A 23,999-nucleotide genomic window follows, 5' to 3' on the forward strand; every position below is an offset into this window, starting at 1 on the left:
AGTGTTTGAAGGGGATGGTATGTCGTATCAAGGCTATACAATGCTTCCCCTGTGAGAAAGCGTTTGTATAGTTTTCTGTGACTGTAACATCTCCAAAAGGTGCTTAATCGATTGTTCTTTAACCTCTTGCTCCGTTTCCTAAAACTCATTTAAATAAATGTTTTAATAACTGTGTTTCGTATGTTCCAATAGATTGTATTAATGTATTCTATATATTATAAGGATAATATTAACTATTATTACCTATTTAGAAGATAAGCTCATAATATCTTTTACAAGACAAAGATGGACAAGGAAGCAGCCATACAACCCAAAACATCTCAAAAAGTGGCTTCTGAAAAGAAACAAGCCTCAAAGTCTTCTTCCCTAGATCCCTTATGTTTTCAACAAGAGATAGAAGCATGTTTAAATTGAGGTCTTTCTGTAAATAATCACGCAATCGAGGTGCACAAGAAGAAAATGCTGTTTTCCCAAGGTATGTCAGAAGTCATCATACATACATCAAAAAGAAAGAGTTTAGAAGAGCATATCTGGTAACTGGGACAGAGAAGGGTGCAGAAGTCAACTGGAAGTTTACCTAAAAGGGCTTTATAGGGGAAAATATGCCAGTGCTGTTCTTTGAGTAGTCAATAACAGCCCACCATAATAACCAACCCACCAAATCATTAGGAATGCAATGGTGAGTTAGAGACTTTGCTTTTGCAATAAAATGTAGGGATTCCTAGAAAACTGAACAAGAAGCATGCATAAACTTGGGAAATTATTAGGATAACAGACCTTTCCATGCACAAAGAAGAGGAATGTGTGAATGCCAAACATTATTAAATGTTTTAAGGATACTGTGAAGCCATATAAAATAATGTGAAAATGTCAGCAACTAGTATTATAAAACTTTCTGATCATCATAATTTACAGATCATATTAACAAAACACCAGCCTTTTTTTGCTCGTATGAAATTGTTTTTGTTTGCTTTGTTTTCATCATGAAAGTTAATACCATGCTTATAAATTGACCTCTGGTTGCAGCTGCATGAAAGTGTGTTCTTGATTAGAAAACCACTCTCTTTCCTTGTTAAACACAGGTAAGGCTGTGGGGAGAACTCCAGTTGTCTCCTTCGTCTACTGTGGACCCCTTCGTCTGTGGCTTTCTTTGTTGTCACCCTTTCATAAATCAGATTTACTGCTACATCTGTAGTGCCCATACTAATGAAGTAACACCCAGTGCAGAGACACAGCATTGATTTCATTTCCTGCCTCTTTGCCTGCTCCCTGGGTAGCTCGATGGAGATTACATGATGATATCATATAAAAGAAGAGATTAAAAAATCTGTATCCAACTGCAGTGTCACAGCTGTGTGCTCAGCTTCACAATTAGGTGCTGGAGTTTAAGAGGGAACTGCAGAGATGACCCTCGGTACCATGGGATACGTTTTTTTTTTCTCTTTGGAGATGCTTGGAGCATAATTTTTTGTCTCGTTAAACCACATCGTTTCAGATGGGGAGATTTTTTTCTCTTCTCTTTTCTTTCTTTGTTATTGTTAGTTATACCATATCTGGTTGGGCTGAGCCCATTTTTGCCATCAGAACTAGTTTAATTCTTAATTACACAGATTTAACTAAACGTCACACCGCACAGTTGCTACAGATTTGTCGGGTGGACATCAGTAACTCAAATCTCTGATTCCACCACATCCCAAAGGTGATCTATTAGATTGAGATCTGGTGAGTGTGAAGGGCGTTTGAGAACAATGAACTCACTGTCATGTTCAAGAAATCAGTTTGAGATTAATTGCGCTTTGTGACGTGATGCAGTATCCTGCTTAAAACAGCCACTAGAACATGGGCGCACTGTGTTCATAAAGGGGGGGTTGAACATGGTCAACAACAATGCCCAGGTAGGCTGTGATGTTTTAACAATGCTCGATTGCAACTAAGGGGCAAAAGTGGGCCAGGAAAATCTCCCCACACCATTACACCACCAGCACAAGCCTGAACCACTGATACAAGGCAGGATGGATCCATGCTCTTGTGGTATTTACACCAAATTTTGACTAAACTATCTAAATGTTGCAATAATTTTTCACATTTTCTATATTAAATATATACATTGTAGCCTCAGCTTCCTGATCTTTGCTGATAGAAGTGGTAGCCGGTGTGGTCTTCTGTTGCTGTACATAATCTGCTTCAAGGTTTGACATGTTGTGCATTCAGACATGCTCTTCTGACTACCTTGGTTGTACCAAGTAGCTATTTGAGTTACTGTTGCCCTCCTGTCAGCTCAGTGCAGTCCAGCCATTCTTCTCTGATTTTTGGCAACAAGGCATTTTTCCCAGAGAGCTGCCCCTCACTGGATATTTTCTCTATTTTAGACCATTCTCTGTGAACCCTGGAGACGGTCATGTGGGATAATCCTAGTAGATCAGGAGTTTCTATAATAACAGCCAAGTCACTTTCAAAGTCACTTAAATCACCTTTCTCCCCCATTCTGATGCTCAGTTTGAACTTCAGCAGGTCATCTCGACCATGTCTGCATACTTAAATGCTTTGAGCTCCTGTCATATCATTGGCTGATTATATATTTATGTTAATGAGCAGTTGAAAGGAATGCTTAATGAAGTGGCTGGTGAGGGTATCTTGTATTTAAAATCACGAACTTTACAAGACAGCTGACTGACAACTAATAATGAGACAGATTTTAATGTAAACAATAACATTGTGAAAAAATTATTAACACCAGGTTTAAAAAATTGCTGAGAGGAAACCATTTACAACAAAAAAGTGCAGCCAAAAGGTATAAACATGTTTTGCTTGCTTCTGTGTTGACTTTCTCAAGCAGTTTTATGAGCTCTATTGCTCATCTTTCTTTTTGATCGTGCCATTAAACAAATGGCAGAAATAATGCATTAGATGGAGTGCATTACAATAAATACTCATGCAGTTTCTAGGATATTAGAATAAATATTCTAGTTCATTCTTTGCTAACTTTATGATCCCCAAGAGGAAGAATGTGGAAGATTAAGATGACAAGTTGATGATGCCCAAATGTTCTTAGGAACAGATCAAGAGAGAAAAAGAAAGAAGCTATATTTTGACTGTTTAATAATAACGCTAACTCATATGAAGAAGAATGATGTACATATAGTATAAACAGCTGATATTTTTAGTCAAGATAGATAATCGTCCATCTGATGTCCTTTGATTTTTGTTTGCATGTTTTTGATGTTTTGGCATCTTGTTTCTACCTGCTGTAGTTTTTCCTTGAAATTGTCTCCGTGACATCTCTTTGTGGCAGATGATTGTCATGTTCTGATCAGGCACCACTGCCACACTTCTCATTTCTCATTTAATGGCAAACTGTGGAAAGCAGTTATTGAAAATGACATTTATTCTGAAAAGGGTGCGGATAACATACAATTTCTGAGGTGTTGTTTTGTGTAGATAATGGACTGTTATCATAGTTACTCAAAAAGCAGAAATAATAAGTATTCAAGTTATCAGCTGGCTCAGTGCCCCCATTTAACTAATTAGAAGCCCGTGTCAGCATTAATGAGTTGTGCGCAATGGTGGCAGAATTCATTGGGCTAATTAGTGAATCTGAGAAAGCATGACACTCTGTGGCAATTTGCTGAGCTATACAGTCCATGGGTACCTCATAACTGACAGCCGTATGCAGGCCTGAGAATGACCATGGGTATAATAACTGTGGCAATCAGCCACGGGAAACATTACACATTATGCTGATGAACTGCACGTCTCATGCTTTAAGAAATGGGAGTGTGATGTAAAGTCTGATTTGCTGCACGTGTGTCATGGAAAAATCTGTTCCGCTGAGTGAGCAAATTAACTTTGTGTATGCAGAAATTAGGAGCAGATGATGAGAATATGCCATGAAAGAAATCTTTGTAATCTTCCGAATTTACATTCATCCATGCTATCTGTTTGCACCCCAGTTGTTGCCTTTGAGCTGTTCAACAGTGAACAGAAAGGTCAACATCTGGGATAGATATTGTCTCTGAAATTATTGGGGAAAAGCAGAACATTGTGTTTATTTATAAACTCAGATACAGTAAGTTGATTTCATTAATGACCAACGCAGTGTGCCAAGGGGACCGCAAATTAACGTGGGGCAGCAAACAAATACCACTTGTGAGGATGCAAGTAATCTACTAACAACAACACAGGCACAGCTTGTTACTTGAAATCTGACAAACATGATAAAGTTGTAGATTTTATTCATGTGTTTGTGAACAGTACAGCAGCACGGACCAAATGAGAGGCTGCTGAAGGACAAGCGGTCTGCTTTATAACTGGAAGTGTTAGTGGATCGCTCTACCAATTACAGGAAAATTACTCCAATGTTGCAATATTCAACCCACTCCCAAAAGGAACATCTGTAACTATATTGGGGGGAAGTTTAATGCATTAGGGGAAAGGTGAATTTCCGTGGAATGGAGTTGTTTTTTGTTGCTTCCAGCTGGTTCTGGGACTCTGTTTTCAACATTAAAACATTATTGTGTTTATGGATGCATTCTCCTAACTATATACAACACATGGCCTGCCTGATTATTAAAGTAACTATAAAAATCTGCCAATATGTAGCTGACAATTTAAAACAAACATTTATGGTACCATAATTAGATAAATAATCATAACATATTGACTGGCCTAGTGTTTAGTAGATCAAGATTTTTATCAGTCCCACAGAAAGCAGATATGTGATGGTTATTGTTAATTATTTATAGTGTATTATTGTGTTACAGGACTTTATGGGTGAACCCAAATTACTATTATAACTTTCAAATTAGCTCACTCTACCGCTCCACTCATCTTGGCCACTTTCCCTGAATTTTCTCTCCATCTGGTAGCTGAAAGTTGGCAACCATGTCACAAACGCAACAATATTTCAGTGTGGAGGGACTAAACGCAAAGCAGAATTAAAGTAGACATTATTTAATAGGCAGTAGTACGAGATTAGCATGACAGCTGTGGCAAGTAGATGTTATTTTGTCGTTTTTGTTCTTATAGTAAGGCTCATCTTTAACATATTATGATGCACTCGCCTAGATGCACAAGATTGGAGAACAAAAGTGTGATGCTAAATGTCATTTCACAAAAAGATACATGACCCTTTTGTTACGTGCTGTGATTAAGATTCGAGGAGTAGCATGTCTTTTTCCATTAATATCGTTGCAGAGATCCTTTTCACTCCCACAGGATTTGTCATTTACCAACCACTGGAGAGAAACCTACACAGTTTCTATGTTTTTTTAACAAGTTTTTCCGACTGTGTTTCAGTTTGAGTCATTATATATATCGGGCAAACTGACACAATTTGTTTTTGGTGGTATGTTTAAGAAATCATGAGAATCTTTCAGAAGGTTAGAGCTAACCTGCAGAGCGTGGAGATGAGTGGTGTAGCTCAGGGGATGTGATATCCTCAAGCACAGACAGATTTTTAGATTATTAAATGGAAATCTGCCAGTGATACATTTTCCTATACTTGTTAGCAACAATTAAACCTACTGTAACCCTTTCAGGAAGTAACCTGTGTATCTTTATAGAGCAGACTGTCTGGGTCTTGAATGTAGCAGAAGGGGCAGAATACCTTTTTGTGAGCAGGACACTCTCAGCTGTTCTCGTAGTCACTTCATCCTTTGTAACAAGCTTCGTCGTTGACAGGCAGGGTAGAAAACGGTGGCATTTTCAGTCTTGAAACCTGTGCACATAAAAACTAGGTGTGTGCACGTGAGATGAAAGCACAGAAAAGTGCCTTTGAGCAGAAAGGCATCCTTGCGAGGGAACATTAATTCTTTGCATTCACAAATCAGTCGTTTCTCTTGGAAAACGGCACCATCATTCAAAGAAGATCGCTTGGAGCTCGGTTCACAGAGGGTCTCTTAAGAGGATAAGCGTTCAGGGACCAGCAAAACCATTTAGCTTCCCCAATGGCATCTAGACCATATGAGAAATATAGATTCTTACTGGACTGAGCTAAAATTTGCATACATATTCATCTAAGAAACACATCCGTTTATCTGAGTACACAGTTATAATCAGATTAACTGCTGTGGCTTGATTGATATATTGATAAGGCAGCTAACTGGAAATGCACTCACTGATCTGCTATGTTCAATGAAAGAATGATCAGCCTCAGATACTATATGTCTGATTTTGTGCCAATTTAAACCATGAACTTGAATCAGTAAATACTGCAATGTGGATCACAGCAATAGCAAATAAGGCATTTTATTTACTTATTTTTGCTCACTGGTGATTTTTGTCGATGTTCAGTCAAAGGTACTTTTAAGATAAAAGTTGAACCAACATAGATCTCACCTTGAGCATTGCCTTGAACATCCTTGTTAGACTCTCTAGAAAATTCTCATCTCTTATTTATTCTTAAACACTTTCAATAGAAAGAATTTAAAAAATAAAACACGTGTCCACTTCAGGCATGAACCTGTGACCTTTTGGGCCCATTCGGTTTCCTATGGAGCTAACTGATGCGACACTTAAGTAATTATATTACTCTGGACAAATTCAATAAATGTGACAGACGTTAGATGCACATAAATATAAATCAGTGTTGCTTTAAACAAACCTGTCTAAAACTAGTCTTTGTAAATGGGAAAAACACGATATGTGGCCATCTGTTCAAAACCATGCACTAACCAGCTTGGAAAAAACCCCAAACAGTTGCATTTAAGTGCTGCATTGCAATAATTTGCACTGCGGTTAGCTTCACAGCAAGAAGGTCCTGAGTTCAATTCCACCATCAGGCCAGGGCCTTTCTGTGTGCAGCTTGCATGCTCTCTTCATGTTCATGTGGTACTCCGGCTACCTCCCACAGTCCAAAGACATGCAGTTTGCTGGGGATAGATTAATTGGATTGGTTAGGTTAATTTTCAATGCACTAGCAGTGTGACCTGGGAAAGGTGTCTAAACTTCTTAGGAACTATGATTGTTCTGCTGCATAAGAATTTGCCAAAAATCACATCTTCCATGAAAACATAGCTTCCCTGAAACTAAATACGTTATGTAACAGGCTATAAGCCTATCAGACTTTTTCTTATTAGTGAGAAATAATAATGACTAGTTGTTCCTAAAATAAGTATCTGCCTTCATGTCCTTTCCTCTGCCAGTTAATGTATAGAGGTTTTCTCCCTTTTGCGTGTTGTTTCTTGTGAGTTTGGTCAGTTTTAGTTAGCTGAGTTTCGGTTTGATGAAGCCATCAGTTTAACTCTTTTATAGATTTTTTTTGTTCTTTTATACATGTATTTGCATTTTTATAAATAGTGGTTCAGATGTTTTGAGTAAAATTAAACCCATTTAAAAAAAAAAACTTATTTCTTTTGCCTCACCAGTTCAAAATATATGATATTTACAGTGGGGCAAAAAAGTATTTAGTCAGCCACCGATTGTGCAAGTTCCCCCACTTAAAATGATGACAGAGGTCAGTAATTTGCACCAGAGGTACACTTCAACTGTGAGAGACAGAATGTGAAAAAAAAATCCATGAATTCACATGGTAGGATTTGTAAAGAATTTATTCGTAAATCAGGGTGGAAAATAAGTATTTGGTCAATAACAAAAATACAACTCAATACTTTGTAACATAACCTTTGTTGGCAATAACAGAGGTCAAACGTTTACTATAGGTCTTTACCAGGTTTGCACACACAGTAGCTGGTATTTTGGCTCATTCCTCCATGCAGATCTTCTCAAGAGCAGTGATGTTTTGGGGCTGTCGCCGAGCAACACGGACTTTCAACTCCCGCCACAGATTTTCTATGGGGTTGAGGTCTGGAGACTGGCTAGGCCACTCCAGGACTTTCAAATGCTTCTTACGGAGCCACTCCTTTGTTGCCCGGGCGGTGTGTTTTGGATCATTGTCATGTTGGAAGACCCAGCCTCGTTTCATCTTCAAAGTTCTCACTGATGGAAGGAGGTTTTGGCTCAAAATCTCACGATACTTGGCCCCATTCATTCTGTCCTTAACACGGATCAGTCGTCCTGTCCCCTTGGCAGAAAAACAGCCCCATAGCATGATGTTTCCACCCCCATGCTTCACAGTAGGTATGGTGTTCTTGGGATGCAACTCAGTATTCTTCTTCCTCCAAACACGACGAGTTGAGTTTATACCAAAAAGTTCTACTTTGGTTTCATCTGACCACATGACATTCTCCCAATCCTCTGCTGTATCATCCATGTGCTCTCTGGCAAACTTCAGACGGGCCTGGACATGCACTGGCTTCAGCAGCGGAACACGTCTGGCACTGCGGGATTTGATTCCCTGCCGTTGTAGTGTGTTACTGATGGTGACCTTTGTTACTTTGGTCCCAGCTCTCTGCAGGTCATTCACCAGGTCCCCCCGTGTGGTTCTGGGATCTTTGCTCACTGTTCTCATGATCATTTTGACCCCACGGGATGAGATCTTGCGTGGAGCCCCAGATCGAGGGAGATTATCAGTGGTCTTGTATGTCTTCCATTTTCTGATGATTGCTCCCACAGTTGATTTTTTCACACCAAGCTGCTTGCCTATTGTAGATTCACTCTTCCCAGTCTGGTGCAGGTCTACAATTCTTTTCCTGGTGTCCTTCGAAAGCTCTTTGGTCTTGGCCATGGCGGAGTTTGGAGTCTGACTGGTTGAGGCTGTGGACAGGTGTCTTTTATACAGATGATGAGGTCAAACAGGTGCCATTCATACAGGTAACGAGTGGGGGACAGAAAAGCTTCTTACAGAAGACGTTACAGGTCTGTGAGAGCCAGGGATTTTCCTTGTTTGAGGTGACCAAATACTTATTTTCCACCCTGATTTACGAATAAATTCTTTACAAATCCTACCATGTGAATTCATGGATTTTTTTTTTCACATTCTGTCTCTCACAGTTGAAGTGTACCTCTGGTGCAAATTACTGACCTCTGTCATCATTTTAAGTGGGGGAACTTGCACAATCGGTGGCTGACTAAATACTTTTTTGCCCCACTGTATATTGTATATTAAATATATGACATAAATTACAATTACTAAATAACATTATAATTATTTGAATAGTATGAAAGTAAAATGTATTTCTGTGGACCACCCACACTGTTGCTCAAACATGCTGTCATCTCTGGAAAAGTGAAATGCTGAGAATGAACAGCTGTGCCTTAATCTCCTAAACTTTGTTCCTTCTTAATGTGTTCTTATGTTCTTCTGTTTTTGATGAAGTACTATAATTACAGTTTGAATTACATTTTCTTACTGCATGAGTCACACAGACTACATTGCAAATGCAATCACAAACCTGATGGTATGAAGTAACTACTAAACTTTTTTAAACTTTCTGCACAGGCACGGTTAGTGTGTTTAGTGAAAGCATGATCATAAACCTAGTAAATGAAATCATTATTCATAACTTTATATGACTAAGAACAAATAATAGTAAACTCAGCATTTATTTATTTATTGCAGGCACTGAGTTAGGAATGATTTGTAATAGCCAGGTACATATATTTATACCTTTCTGGGGAAAAGGATCATTTATTTGCATTTTGACAGCTTCTCGATGATTTACCTCTTGCTTCACCTTCAGGAGAAAATTGCAGTTTCCTATTCTGATCCGCCCGTCTCTAACACTTTCTGGCTAATGGGCCATCTAGCTACAGAGCGTTGCAGCATGATGATGTGCTTTGCATTCAGCTAGGAGTGAGAGTCAGGGAGTGCAGTGTTGTTTGTCTACATCCACATTAGATGTTGTGCATCCAACAGTCTCTAAGCTCATTACAGTAATCAGGTTAAAGAGAGGAGAACTGGGGAGTGCTTGGCTTATGGCATGTTTCCTCTGGACTTCCCCAGTGAGAAGGAGAACCTCTCACACAGGCTCCGACTGAGCTTGTGGGACCCAGCCCTGCAGACGCCTGCTTCTAATGATCGGCTCCTGCTGCTTCTGTTTGTATGAAACCCACACTGGGGTATCCAAATGCACCCATGCTGTCATAATGACCAGCTTGTAATTGTAAAGCCCTTCTCATACACGCCCATTCTTTTCTGAGTTTTTGACCCATTTATTGTGGTTCGCGGAAATACGTTTAGTGAATAGAAAATCCTGCTTTGTGAAATGAACTGTGTTTTTTGTACATCTGGAGCAATCTGCAAGAATGCAATGGATAAAAAACACATGAGTATTTAATGTTTTCACAAATCTGCAAAAATAGTAGGGAACCTGTGAAATATACTTGACTGTACAAAGCAGAGAAAAAATGTTGCCTTTGGTTTTTGTTAGTTATAGTTGTATGAGTCACAAAAGCTGTAATTCAGAGAAATAATAGTGTTTGCCCTGCATTTGCCTCTCCTGTTTATGCCTTGGTTTCTCCTGAAATTCTTGAACTCTTACTGCTGTTTGTGTTTCGCCTTCCTTGCAAGAAGCTGCAGAAAAGTTCACTAAAAGTGTTTGAGACGCACTTCAGCTGGTCTGTGGCAGTGATGGGTTGTCTCGCTGAGTGTTTGCGAAGCCATTCAAGTAAGTTCAGTTACCAGCCTAAGAACTACTTCTCTTTTTATTATCAATTGATTTCTTAAGCACACTGCACCCATTTTTTTTCCCGCTTTGGAGCTGACAAAAGCCACCTGACCTGAGAAATTCCCAAAACCAAGGTTTCCATGGCAACCAGCAGATGTAGAGCATGAAATATGGAGTCTGTGAGCCCTTAACTAAGCATGGCAGCATCCCTTAAATGCTCCTCCACTCCATAGCATGTGGCTTCCCTATCTTAGCGAAGGTCCATGTCTGTGATGCTCCTCTGCCCCGCTGAGCACACACAAAAAAGGCTTTTAAACAGTCAGCATGGTTCTCATCAGTTGACCGTGTTGCACAATATGCCAAAGATTTCCACGCTGTGTGTGGGAGGGTGGTTACTTGACCAGATGTTTCTGATGTGGATTTAAGCCAGAGATGTTTGTTTCAGCTAATCAAAAAGATTTTTTGTTTAGGGTTGGAACTCCAGAGAGTAGGTGTTGTCTGTGCTTCTAGTCTTATAACAATATGAGGTAAAAAAAAAAACTCTTTCCCCTTCTTCTTCTTGTTTTTTTTTTTTTATAATCAAACATGCCTTTTTCTAAAGAAAATATTGTTGCGACTTCTGAGGGCTATGGAGTTTCTATAAATACTTTTGTCGAATTCAAAAGTCTGAAATTTGCCCTTTTCTGTTTGCTGTTTCTGTGCGCTTCAAAAACATTCTTCAAAAAGTCTCCCAATTTGTCAGCGGGTCTCCTGCACTCAGCCTCTTCTCATAGAACTTTCTGAAGTGTACAGTGTTTGTGTGAGGGCACATTGTTGTATACACCTTCCCCAGCCAATTTAAACATTTGATTCTCCAGTGCTTTTAGTCCTTGCTGAGAGAAAAACAAAGCTGCGAGGAGTCACACAATGATACAGTGCCTGGAATGTACTCCCAAGCTAACTAAATAATGGGTTTTCTTGTTTGCCTTGGTCTTCCACAGTTTGCTCTAAATTTTTAGTTTCATTCGAGATATTGACCAATCATTCATCATTTTTGGAGAGTTTGCACTAATGAAAGCTGTTTCATTATTGACTGGAGGGGAAAGGTTCTCACTTAAGGGGCCTTCTCTGTACGTTGTGCATCTGGCAGTCTTTGTGCATGTACATCTTCTTCACTATACTGTAGGGATCAATGCACCACTAGGCGATTTCACAGACAGTCTCTCATTCTCACAGCTCAGCTCTCCACACATAATACTATATTATGTTTCTCCGCAGAACCTTCAACAAAGCAGCGAAACTGAAATGACACTTTCATTGAAAGGTGTTTTCATTTTTCAGACATGCTCTATCAAAGTGAATCAAAGTCAACTCCTTCAATCTCTTTTTCTGCTTAACATCTCAACGTACTTGTGACAGGATAGCTGCGAGGCCCTGTGGATCAGCCAGGATTGCATAGTCGCGTACACAGAAGAAGCAGCCCTTAAATTGTCGACGCTCACGCTTAGACGCTCGTCTGGTTGACATTTAAAAGCCAGCTTTACCTAAATTCCTTAAATAACTGCAGACTATCCTACACCCAGATGACCGCAGAAAAAGATGCAGCCTTGGACCAGAGGGCAGGGGGGTGATGGTGGCTGCTCCTTCTGCTGCTGTCCAGCCTTATATGTCCAGGAAAAGGTGGGCACGGCAGCAGCCATGGCAACTTGGGCAGAGTTGGTGATCTGGAAACAATGGGCCAACAACATAGCCTCTCCCTGAACCTCCTCTCGCATAGTTTCACTCACTGTCAACAGTAGATATTACACTTACACAGACCGTTTTGATTATTATTATTACGAGCAAAACTCCTCCTACAGTTGGTTATTATCAGACCTGTGGTCCCTTTTTTCTTCGCTCATGTCGCAGTGTGTTCTGATATCAGCTACTACACACAATACATGTGATTTGTAAGGATTTGAACAGAGATGTTGATAATCGTGTTGCCCCAGGCAGTTAAAACACTAAGTTTCATTCGATAAAAATGTGTCTAGGAGTTTGGGAACAGACAGGCATACACTACAATCATATTAGTAACTATTAGTGAGTTCAGTAATTATTATTATTATTATGTTAATAAGGGTTAAGGGTTAATACTTTACAACTGGGCTAATTATTCTACTGATGATGCCCTTAGCTAGAGCGTGTTTCCTTTGCTTTCCTTTGTTTTGTTTTGCTTGAAGAGCCAGAACAACGAATCTCTACCATTGCGTCAAGATCCCTTCCTTACAGCATGCCAGAGGATATAAAATGCTGATAGAGTCCCTCACTGTATCACACTTTGGAGCGCAGCCAGCATATGTTCCATTCCAATGCTCTTGATACTGTAATCAGCATGCAAGTGGTAGTAGGCAAGTGTCGGCTACTGAAGTATGAGAAAGTGACTCAGTGGTTGGGAGGCAGCGCAGACAGAAGATTGGAGTCACCTGATTTGGAGGATATGAGACTCCAGGCAGAATATACTGAGCGATCATGGGAGCAAGAGTCGTGAGAGTGCAGTCTAATACTTAATCCTCTAATACTGCTGTCTTTGATTGTCCACTGGAGGGTGATTCATTTTTGAATATTTAAATATGTGAAGTCTGTAGGGTTTGCATACAGAGTCCGGGTGTGCCATCGTGTGTTATATGTCTCAAGCTCTGTGCCGCCATCATCGAACATAAAAGACACGATTCCATCTCGTTTGTTTTTCTGTCATTAAAAAATTGTGCTGTTCATTTTTTAACAAGTGTTGTCATTATCAGTTGTCTGATCAGCAGACAGCTCTTGCAAGCTGGAAAGACGTCATATGTTTGATGCTGGTGTATGGCGTTGGAAGGGAGGAGAGAAACTGGTGTTGAGAAACTTAGAGTGGGGTTGGCATCTTAATTGTGACCTTTATAATTGTGATGCAATGATTTCATGAGCCGCGTCGGCCTTGTACTTACATATTCTTCCACTAATTACTGTCACATCTGTGGAGTTTTTCCTTGCTACCCCTTAATCTTCCCAGTTCTAAAATTGTGTTATAGTTTATCACTGGTATATACTGTATTCCTACTATCCAAGCAGAATGTTTGAAAAATATGGATGAAAGAATCTATAAGAACACATCGTCTGACTCGGTTTAACTTTGCTGTGTACTGAAATTTATTTTGTGTTTAGAAAGGTTGCATACTATACAGCAGCGGTCCCCAACCCCCGGGCCTCGGACCGTTACCGGTCCGTGAGTCGTTTGGTACCGGGCCGCGAGAGTTGAGGCTCAGGTGTGAAATGTATGGTTTTCAGGGTTTTTATCGATTTTCAGCGTTATTTTGTTATCGTTTTATCTTTAACTCGGTTTTCCTGGGTCTTTTCACGTGTGTTATGAATAAATTTTCTTTTTTTCGGTACCGGTACTAGTTTTATTTTGTTGTATTTTTCCGCGACACCTTAAAGGCCGGTCTGTGAAAATATTGTCGGCCATAAATCGGTCCGTGGCGCAAAAAAGGTTGGGGACCGCTGCTATACAGGGTGTTATTAGAGAGCAGTAGTTGAAATGGTTAATTCAAATTGACTCTGCCCTTTTCTTCTGTGTGACCCTCAATTTGCACAGGGCTCAGTGGCATGTACTGTCTCATTGACTAAGTTGGCATCAACTTAGCATTCATGAGCGTTTTGCTAAAGGTCACAAATTACAGTCGAGAGTTAAGATCTGTCTAGGATCGCCCATTCTGCTGATGTCATTCAAGCTTATCAAAAGGACATTAAGATCTGGATAAAATCCAGTTGTGCCTGTTAGAGGCACAAAAACACTGTTTATTTGACTTTGTATTACTCATTAAGGTGACATCCCATTTTTAATCCATAGGGTTTAATATGTGAGAACATCCCAAATGTGTTCTGTTGGGTTGAGGTCAGGACACTGTGCAGGCCAGTCAAGTTCTTCCACACCAAACTCACTTATCCATGTCTTTATGGATTTTTATTTGTGCACTGGTGTGTAATCAACAGGAGGGGCCAACCCCAAACTGTTACCAGAAATTTGGGAACATGAAATTTTCAAAAATATCTTTGTATACTGAAGCATTAAGAGTTCCTTTCACTGGTACTAAAGGGCTGAGCCCCACACCATAATCGCCCCTCCAACAAACTTTCCACTTTCCACAGTTCACTCAGACAAGTTATCCTCCCAACCGCCAAAACCCAGACTATCCATCAGATTGCGAGACAGAGAAGCTTGATTTGTAACTCTAGAGAACACATCTCCACTGCTCTAGAGTTCAATCGCAGCGTGCTTTACACCAATGCATCCAAAGCTTTGCATTAAGTTTAGTGGTGTACGGCTTGGGTGTAGCTGTTTCTGTGGAAACCTATTCCATGAACCTCTCTACGCAATGTTCTTGAGCGAATCTAAAAGAAAGTTGGCAACTTCTGCACTCTCTGCAATGACCGCGCTCATAGCCGTGTTTCTATTGTTCTCATTTGCTTCCACTTTCTTATAATACCAATAGCAGTTGACTGTGGGATATTTAGTAGTGACTTGTTGCACCGGTGACATCCTATCACAGTATTTACTGAGCTCCCTAGAGCGACGCATTCTATCACACGTGTTTGTGGAAGCAGTCTGCATGCCAAGGTGCTTGATTTTATACACCTATGGCCAAGGAAGTGATTGGAATACCTGAGTTCAATGATGGGTAAGTGAATACGTTTGGGAATGTAGTGCAGATCAGTTATTGTTGGTGCTCATGTTCTGTCTAAAGTGTCGCTGTTGTCCCATGTTGAAGTGACCCTCATTAATTAAACAAACCTCCTTTTATACAGCAGAAAATGAAGTTTTCTCCATCCATTATATCTCCCCCTATGAGCTGAGTGAGGTAGTTGATTGCATAACAAAACTGAGTTTTATTACTGTTGCACACAAGACACATCTCAGATGACAGGGTAAATGGCAGGGTGATGCCATCAAAAACTGAAAGTATGAGTGCAAAAATGCATATGTGAAGTAGGAGATGTCCATCAAGTGACAAACTGTGATCAGCCCAGATTGTTTAGAGGTACCTGTTGAAACTGTTAGAAGGAAACTGTCCTTTTTTGACATAAAATAAAAAGCAGTCTGCTTGTGTCATTCTTTTACCTGTGCTGGCCGCTGGGACCACAGAGATGAGATGTTAGAACTGAGAGGCAATACTACTTTTTTTTTTTGGTTTTCTTTCTGTGAGCAGCAACTAAACACAAGATTATAGCTGAAAGCAGCAATCAGAGGGCAAAGCAGTAGGCACCAGCCTGTACAGCAAGAAGAAAGATGTTTTTTGTTTTGTTTTTTTTTGGCAAGATCTAGAAAGTGTTTGAGTCGATACAGCCATTTCAATATTATTTTTTTTTTACTTTTATAGAAATATGTATCTTCTACACTGATTTCAACTAGCTGTAATAAGCTAAAAATAAATTTCTGTAAGAGTTCATCTGTGTCGGTTCTCTTAAAGTTTCCTTTAGATGGTGGGCCTTGTATTTGTTTGTATTTACTTAACCCTGAGTCACAATTCAAGTTTGGTTTTGACTGATCAAAATGTTGCTTGGATATTACTTGATCTCTGTATTGGTGGCTTTGCACTGATTCTGACTGTTAATAATGGACGAACATTTTATAAAAATCCAAAATTCCATGATAACTTTTGTGAGACTGGGTATGAAGGTGATATGTGCATGTTTTTCTGAAGGTTTGGGCTTTTGAACTCTGCCACAAAGTTCATTGAGGCTGAATATTGACTGATTTGAGGAATCTAAATCTTTCTTTCTTTCTTTTTTTATTGATTGTACAGTAGTTATCAGGAGAAGAACATGTTAGTTTTTGGCTGACTACAGCCTGTCTAACCTTTCCATGTGGACATTTGCATGTTTGCATTGTGTGTGTGTGGGTTTCCTGGGGATACTCTGGATTCCTCTTACGTGTTAGGTTAATTGGCGATTCTAAATTTGACATAGGTGTGGATGTGATCGGGGATGGTTATGTCTCCATGTTAGAGCTGTGATGGGCTGCTAACCTGTCCAGGGTAAATCCAGCCTCTTGCCATGTGTTACTCATTGGCCACCAAGCCTATGCTACTTGAGCTGAATAATCTATGTAGTGATACTAACAGTAAAACCAAGTTTGATTATTAAGATCAGCATGAGCTTTCTGATGAAATGCCTTTTACAATGCTGAAGTCCTTTTTTAGGGCAAATTAGAATAATTCAACTATATTTGTGGATTATTAAAACACAAACAAAAAAGCATCCATTGTATTTTTCTGGTATTAAATTATAATCTGGATTTAATTGTGTGGAATTAATGCTTTCCATACTGAACATAGAAAAATATGTTCAATCTGGAAACCCTCAAACCCACCATATGGTCGGCAGTGAGCAGTGCATAATAGGCACACCTGCGTGGATTGAGTGGTTGAATGTACTTGACAAACACCTGTTCTGTATTTTATAGTCGTAATAATCATAAATACAGCGATCACGTACCCAAATATGTATCTGTGACATTGGATAAATCTGTAAAGAATTTACTTGTTACTCACTCCTCGGCATGAGCTAAGTGCTGCTCATTAACAGGGTAGTGGATAGCAGATTTTAATTATTACCATTTTTAAATAATTAAATATTTTTCTAAATTTTCTACATCACTTTTGCACTATTTTTATGTTCGTTTGAAATTTCACAACGCTGAACTACTGACTCCAAACATAGTCCCCGTTTCATGTTATTGCATCACTTTGTCTGCCATAGTTGTTATCAGACAAAAAGCAGATGTAGGCCAGTGGAGTAGAGGCCACTTGGTGTAAATTCTCATTAAGAGATTTATGGCTAAAACTGTGCTTGATAATGATAATGAAATCATTGTGGGGTAAGATTTTCTGTTGGGGACTGATCTGTATCCATCAGTGTATGTCATAAAATAAAAATGTTTGGGCAACATCTGCCCGAGCCACAGTTAACCGCTCCCACTGCGCAGCCAGGCCAACTCACAGTCAGTCTCCCAACTTAGTGAATGGCTCAAGGACTGACTGACTGACTGACTGATTGACTGACTGATTGACTAAAGGACCAACTCACTGGTTGACTGAGTCCAGCTGCGAGGGTGGAGTTCTCCTCCTACAGAAGCTGTTTCTGCCTCCATTGATTAGGAAGCCAATTCTTCAAATCTCTAAATGAGGGATGGTACATTCAGAATATTTTCTGTGTTGTACTGAGTCCAAACTGCTGGACCTCCTAACGTAATGACATGTCAGTGTAACTTAGAAGAATTGGCATAAGGATGCACTTGCCCAAGTTCTCAATTTACCAGCTAATGTATTGAGTGCTTGTCTAACCTTGAAATAGAATAAAGAACTGTAAAGGTTTTTGTTTTTTTTATTCCCTGTCAGCTACAAGTGTAAGTGAATGCCATTTGCTTTTAAAAATAAAGGAGAAAGTGTTAGATGTATTGCTCTGTTTCTGCTGTGGATCCTTTTGAAGCAGAGCTGCTGGAGGATGCTCTACTTCACTGGATATTTTTAGTGTAAGAGGAGCTGTTCTCTCCCTTCTTACAACAAGGACAAGAATCATAATTTCTGTCAGTATCTGTACCCACAAATTGCATTACAGCAGTGTGCATCACCCAAGAGCAAATCCTATAGTCCACACAATGGGTTACAGCTGCAAGGTTCTTTTATAAATGTAGCTGGAAAAAAAGGTTGATGTAACTGTGAATGTCTCTCATTTTAGACTCTGGGTCTAATGCTTTTTTAATCGTAATCAACAAGCACTGCTTGACTACCAGCCCATTAGTTAAAATAGTACTGTGCAAACCTCTTATAACAGCTTGTTCATAGTAATCATGCTGAACTTAAAATAGCAAGGGTCAGTGCAGCTTTATCATGCTGTCCATTGATTGCTATGTCCTGCATGAGCAATGATTAATTCATTTATGAAACATGTGGAGGAAATGATAAGGGTTAGATGAAAGCCTTTGACTTATTAATTATTTGAATTGCATTCAGATTGGTGCAGTGACTTTCTTTCTGCATGGAAATGGGCGAAAGGACACCTTGATACAAAATTTGATCGTAAACCTAGTGTACTACTGTATTGTTGCGCTATATATTCCTTCAAAGAATAGATCAAATATGCCCCACCCATCATTCTTTTGGCATTCCTTGAGTATTTAATTTTTTTTGCATCAGTGTACCATATTAGCTTCAGCTGAACAAAGGGTGTCTCTGTGGCTCCATGTGATTTTCAGATTAATAACCTGGGGCTATTAAAGCAACAATATGCGTCATATCTTACTCTGGAAAGAGTCTCTGTTGTTTTGCAACAGCAAGAAGTGGCCAGTCGAGATCCTGATTGGTGCTACTTTTGTTTCTTTAATGTCTGTTTCATATGGACATCAGAATCTCTGGTTTTCTTGTCTGCTACAGCATAGAAGTCACACAGCCAGCACAGGAAGTTTCACAATTTCAGCTTACTGCAGCGACCATGTCTCTAGTCGCCTAACGCCAGTGGTTGGGGCAGGGTAGTTTGTAACCAGTGCAAGAAGGTATATAAGTGCAGTGGAGGTAGGTTAAAAACCATAGCTCATGCTGCTCTCCAGTGGCCACTTGCCAAGAACTCTTTATTGTTTTTAGTGTTGGAGAGTAACTGGTTATATGTAATAGAGTAATTCAATTATAAAATTAATGTAGCTGTAATCAGATACTGTAAGAAGGCATGTAATTATAGTTGCTAATCAAAATCATCGGTAATTTCTTTAGTGAAGTGCTTCTATGCAGAAATTAATTCTGTTGCTTTGCAAACATACTTCAGTGTTTATACATGAAACATTGGATGGCTTACAAAGAGCTTCCAGAATGTACTTTTCTTTTTCTTTTCTTTCTTTTCTGTTGTTTGAATTTGCAACACCTCATCTGCCTGCTCAACACAAAGTAAGTCTGCTATCCCTAAGCCCAGCTGGCCACGCTAAATTCAGTAGCAATGTCATCTAACAAGAAAATGTCTTCCAATGTTTTCTCTTTGACTTTTGAAAACTTCTCCTATATTAACTTTATTAATGTATAAAGCATATAAAGGTTGACAAACCTAAAGAGCAAATCCTGCAGTGTATGCAGGAATTTCCTACTTTGTTGTAAAGTTTGTTGGAAAACAAATCAAAAAGTAATTATGATATAAGATTGTATATAATAAACGGGGTGGCTCAAGTGGTATAGCGTGTTGTCTACTAACTGGACAGTCAGTGAATGGATCCCTGACTTCTCCAGTCTGCATGCAGAAGCATGCAAAGCACCCTCTGCAAGATAGCAGACCTGAGTTACTCCCAATGGATCAAACCGAGTGTGAACAATGGAATGTGTGTTTGAATGGGTGAATGAGACAGCTGTAGAAAGATCTTTGAGTGCTCAACTGAGTAGAAAGACGCTATACAAGGGCTAGTCCATTTAAATTAAATAACCTTTCATAAGGACCTTTTACAACTTTTGTCATTATGTTAACTGATTTGTCCTCTGATTGCTTGTTTTTCACCATTGTACCGGCTAGCTTTAGCTGACTTTAGAGTGCTAACTTCAGTGAATACCATAGTGTATGTACATATTTGGAGTAGCCTGATAGCTACATTTTCAAGAGAAGGTGAAAAATGAAACGCTATCTTTTGAATATTGCCCATTTTAAAAAGTCTGCACTGTGTTTGTTGTAAATGAAGTCATAATAAAGATGTACAGTATTTATGGTGGCTGATTATCGCCTGTTTCCTTTGTAACACATCTGAGCTTGGTTGCTCTCAGTTTGTGGAGCTAAATATGAATTTAGTTTGTGAATTGCTTATATATTGAATTTAAATCCATAGCTGATTAAAAAGGCCCTGTCTTGCCATTACATGCCCCGCTGTTGAACTTTCCGCGTTCCAGATGGTATCCAGAGGCATACAGTGGACATGAAGGGAACTGACCTTGCTTTCAGTCAGGCAGGGATAAAAGGCTGATGTTTTGCTGAGAGTGTCAATGCAGGATGTAAAGAGGTGGCAGAGGAGGTGGGGTGTGGAGCGGTTTAGCCAGTTAACATTTTCTCATTGCACATATGCTTTAATGCTGCTGTTCGAACAGTAGAACTGCTGAAGTCGGGAATTACTCTCAGCTCTCCATTCATACAACATCTACCTTTCAAAATAATAATACACCATGGGCTGAAGATAATAATGCATACTATGTAGCTACACTACCCGCTGTTTTACTGACGGCTTAGCTCCAGAGTTACATTCACTTGCATCCCAGCTTGTTAAAATCTAATCGTTGGTCTTTACAATAGCTGTGCTTAGTTTAGAGCTGCCCTGTAATCTACCTTTTATCCCAGAGTGGCTGTTTTTTTATGCTCACAGTAATAGCTGCTGATTGTGTAAGTAGAATAAGAGTTGTTTGCATCCGCATGCCTATTCCTGTGACTTTTCTACAAATGCAGCAGAAAAAAATTCAAAGAAATAATTTTGGTCTTTCCAGTGTTGTAAGTTGCAGTGGAGTGACCTTGGAACCCCTGATGCACTGTGTGAAAATATTTTATACTCAAAGAAAAAGCTATTATATATATTTTTTATTCATTTACATTTATCATTGTGCCACTGTTTTTTTTTTTTGTTTCTTTTTTCAGAATATGTCTGTGAAGGTTCTCAGTCATCAGTCTCTTTTTTCAGAAGGTTTTGTCAACCTAAAGCAATCATTTCAGAGAGCAATGTGCCGCAGTGTCACGTTATCCTTCAAGGATTGTCATTCGCACTTCTTTTAAGCCTCATTCTGAGTCAGGTTTTTCATTTTGTTTGGAAGCATTTATAAAATCAGGTCTGATTAGGCCCAATATTGTTTTCTGTCTAGCCACCTCCTCAGTTGTTCGGTGACAGACTTGTTCAATAATCCGAGCAGTTGTAGCTCTCAGGTTCTGCATTGCTGCTGGTGTTACAGTCAGTCATTAGAGCTGTATCCTCTCCAGATGGCTTCTGACTTCCATCATCTCTATTGAATTGTACACGTTCAGACTCCCCAGCAAGCTGCTCTTTGGCCATTTTCATGTCTTAATATTTGCAGGAGCAAACAAACCTAATCTAATGCAGGACTCTGCTGATGGACTAGTGATGGTCAAAGGAGATGGAATTACAGAAATGTTTGTCTACCGTGCTGTTTTAGTGAGCGTAATAAAATACAAGAATATGAGGTTGAACAGAGAGGCACACACAGTCTTGATTAAAAAAAAGAAAGTATATCCTCCTTAAATTCTAAGGTTTTATATACCAGGACACATATAAGTATGGTCTGGTCCTCAGTGGGTCTTGGAATTAGATAAATACAACTTCAGATGACCCATGACATATTACACTGTGTCATTATTATACAATCTAAACCAAAATTCAGGAGCAGTCCATGCACATCCTTACTGCTGAGAATAAATAGGAATTTAAAGGGTTAAGTAGCAGCCAGGTGCTGTTAATCAGATCCACATCATTAAGTAATTATCAGCAAGCGTCGCCACAACTGTAAAAGCAGATGTTTTGGCATTTTGCTGGTCTGCAGCATTCAGGAGTGGATTAACACAATGACAAGGAGGAAAGACATCAGCGGTGATCTTATAGAACCAATTGCTGCCCATCAGTCTGGGAAGGGTTATAAGACCATCTCAAAACAATTTGAAGTGAATTATTCTACAATCAGAAAAATTATTAGTGGGAAAAGTCAAATTCTAGGCCTCAGCCTGATTGAAATTCTGTGGCGAGATTTTAGAAGAGCTCTGCATAAATGAATGGCTGCAGACCTCCATGAACTGAAACAATGTTGCAAAGAAGAATGAGCCAAAATTCCTCCACAATGATGTGCAATTTAAAAAATAATTAGTTCAAGTTACTGCTGCTAAAGGTGATTCTACAAGTTACTGAATCATGAGGTGCACTTGTTTTTTTACACAATGCATTTCCATTTTGCCTTAATGTTAGTTAAACAAACGATGACAGTGTAATATGTCAGGCGTTGTTCGTCTCAGGCTGCACTGACCTAATTTTAAGGCCTCGTAAGAACCAGGATGAGTTTTCACTGACAGAGGGTGTGCTTTCTTTTCACCATGACTGTGAGTTTTGTCTCATCTTTTCTCGAAAGCAGAGCTGAAGAAGTGTTGAATGCTTTCGAGTGTTTGCATGAGGATCTAAGTGAAAATTTTTCTCTCACACTACTGTAAGCTCAGGAATTATCATTATCCTTCTGGATTTCATCATGTGGTTTCTGCACTACTTACTCTCTGATGTCACCGATGCTACTGACAACTTACTAAAGCGACTGTTGCTGCAGACCCAGTCTCCACAAAGTATTTGTCATCACAGGTAACTGTTACTTTTTGGATGAGACGGCTTCTGTTTTGAGAAACGTCCACAAAAATGCAAACATTTTCTGCTCCCTCCTTATATTTAGCGTGTGGTGGGAGATGCTACGGAGCCTGCTGTATCGTCAGTCTGGGGGTCTCTTGCTGCTTGTCTGGAAGAGTGTATTTGTGGAAGTGCTGGATGACAAAAACTCAGTGGGACTTCTCTACCAGCCTGCATAGAGGAAAGCTCATGCGGCGCCATTACCCCTTCTTCTTTGTGCTCATCTTTTCCACTTTGTTTGAAGAAAAACTCGTAGAAGGAAAGGAGCTATTGGAGAGGAACTCACGTCTATGACAGAGGCTCCATCACAGATGGTCTCATTCACGCCATCATTATAGAAAATTTACTTCGCAGACTTTCTCTGCTTCGACTCAAAGGGGGCCTGTGGCTCAGCACAAAAAAACTCATTGTTTCCGAGTGTGGCTGAAGTCTGAATCCTGTCAGTGTGAAGACTTGAACTTTTGCCTTTATATTCAACCATTGAATAAAATGCTAAAAATTATTTTGGTGTCACGGTACATTTTAGAACATATAATCAAAAAAAGCATCAGATAGTGAAGTGTTAATTCAGAGCATAAATGTGTCTCTTTTTGATTTTCAGCTAAATATCTGGGATTTAGATCAGCAGTATGAATGTCTCCAGGTTTAAATGGATTTATCAGGCCACTGGCGATAAACTACCCAGGCTATAGGTAGTTTTATTTTATATTTATAAATTGAAGGTCAAGGAAAGCTGGAGGAACTCAGTCTCTTTCCTTTTTTTGCACACGCCTAAGAATGCCAGAATTGACTCACCCTAATAGCAGTAAATGATAAGACACCCACTGATTTGTCTCACACTGAAGTCTTCTTCCGGAGGAGAGTGCGAACAGGGAGAAGTGAGAATAATGATGCAGGGGTGGGGGGTGTTTTGACTTGTCTCTGTTATTCTTGCCAATTAGAGAGATTTGCACTTTTTTTCCCCGCGCTCTTCTCCTGAAAGGTTATGTTTCTTGCCTTAGTTCAGCTAATTCTACATATACTGCAATCACGCGGAAGCTCTTCTTGGGGTAACACTTTAATATCAGAACAACTCAGAAATGATGAGCTGCTAAGGC

At 39.5% G+C, this 23,999-nt stretch overlaps 1 protein-coding gene across 3 annotated transcripts in view; it reads left to right on the top strand.

Annotated features, from left to right (window-relative positions):
* Positions 1-23,999, top strand: part of tln2b (talin 2b) — a 90,772-nt gene that overhangs the window by 12,586 nt on the left and 54,187 nt on the right. The window lies entirely within an intron of this gene.

Source organism: Neolamprologus multifasciatus, chromosome 7, assembly GCF_963576455.1.
Source record: "Neolamprologus multifasciatus chromosome 7, fNeoMul1.2, whole genome shotgun sequence".
Classification (NCBI taxonomy): domain Eukaryota; kingdom Metazoa; phylum Chordata; class Actinopteri; order Cichliformes; family Cichlidae; genus Neolamprologus; species Neolamprologus multifasciatus.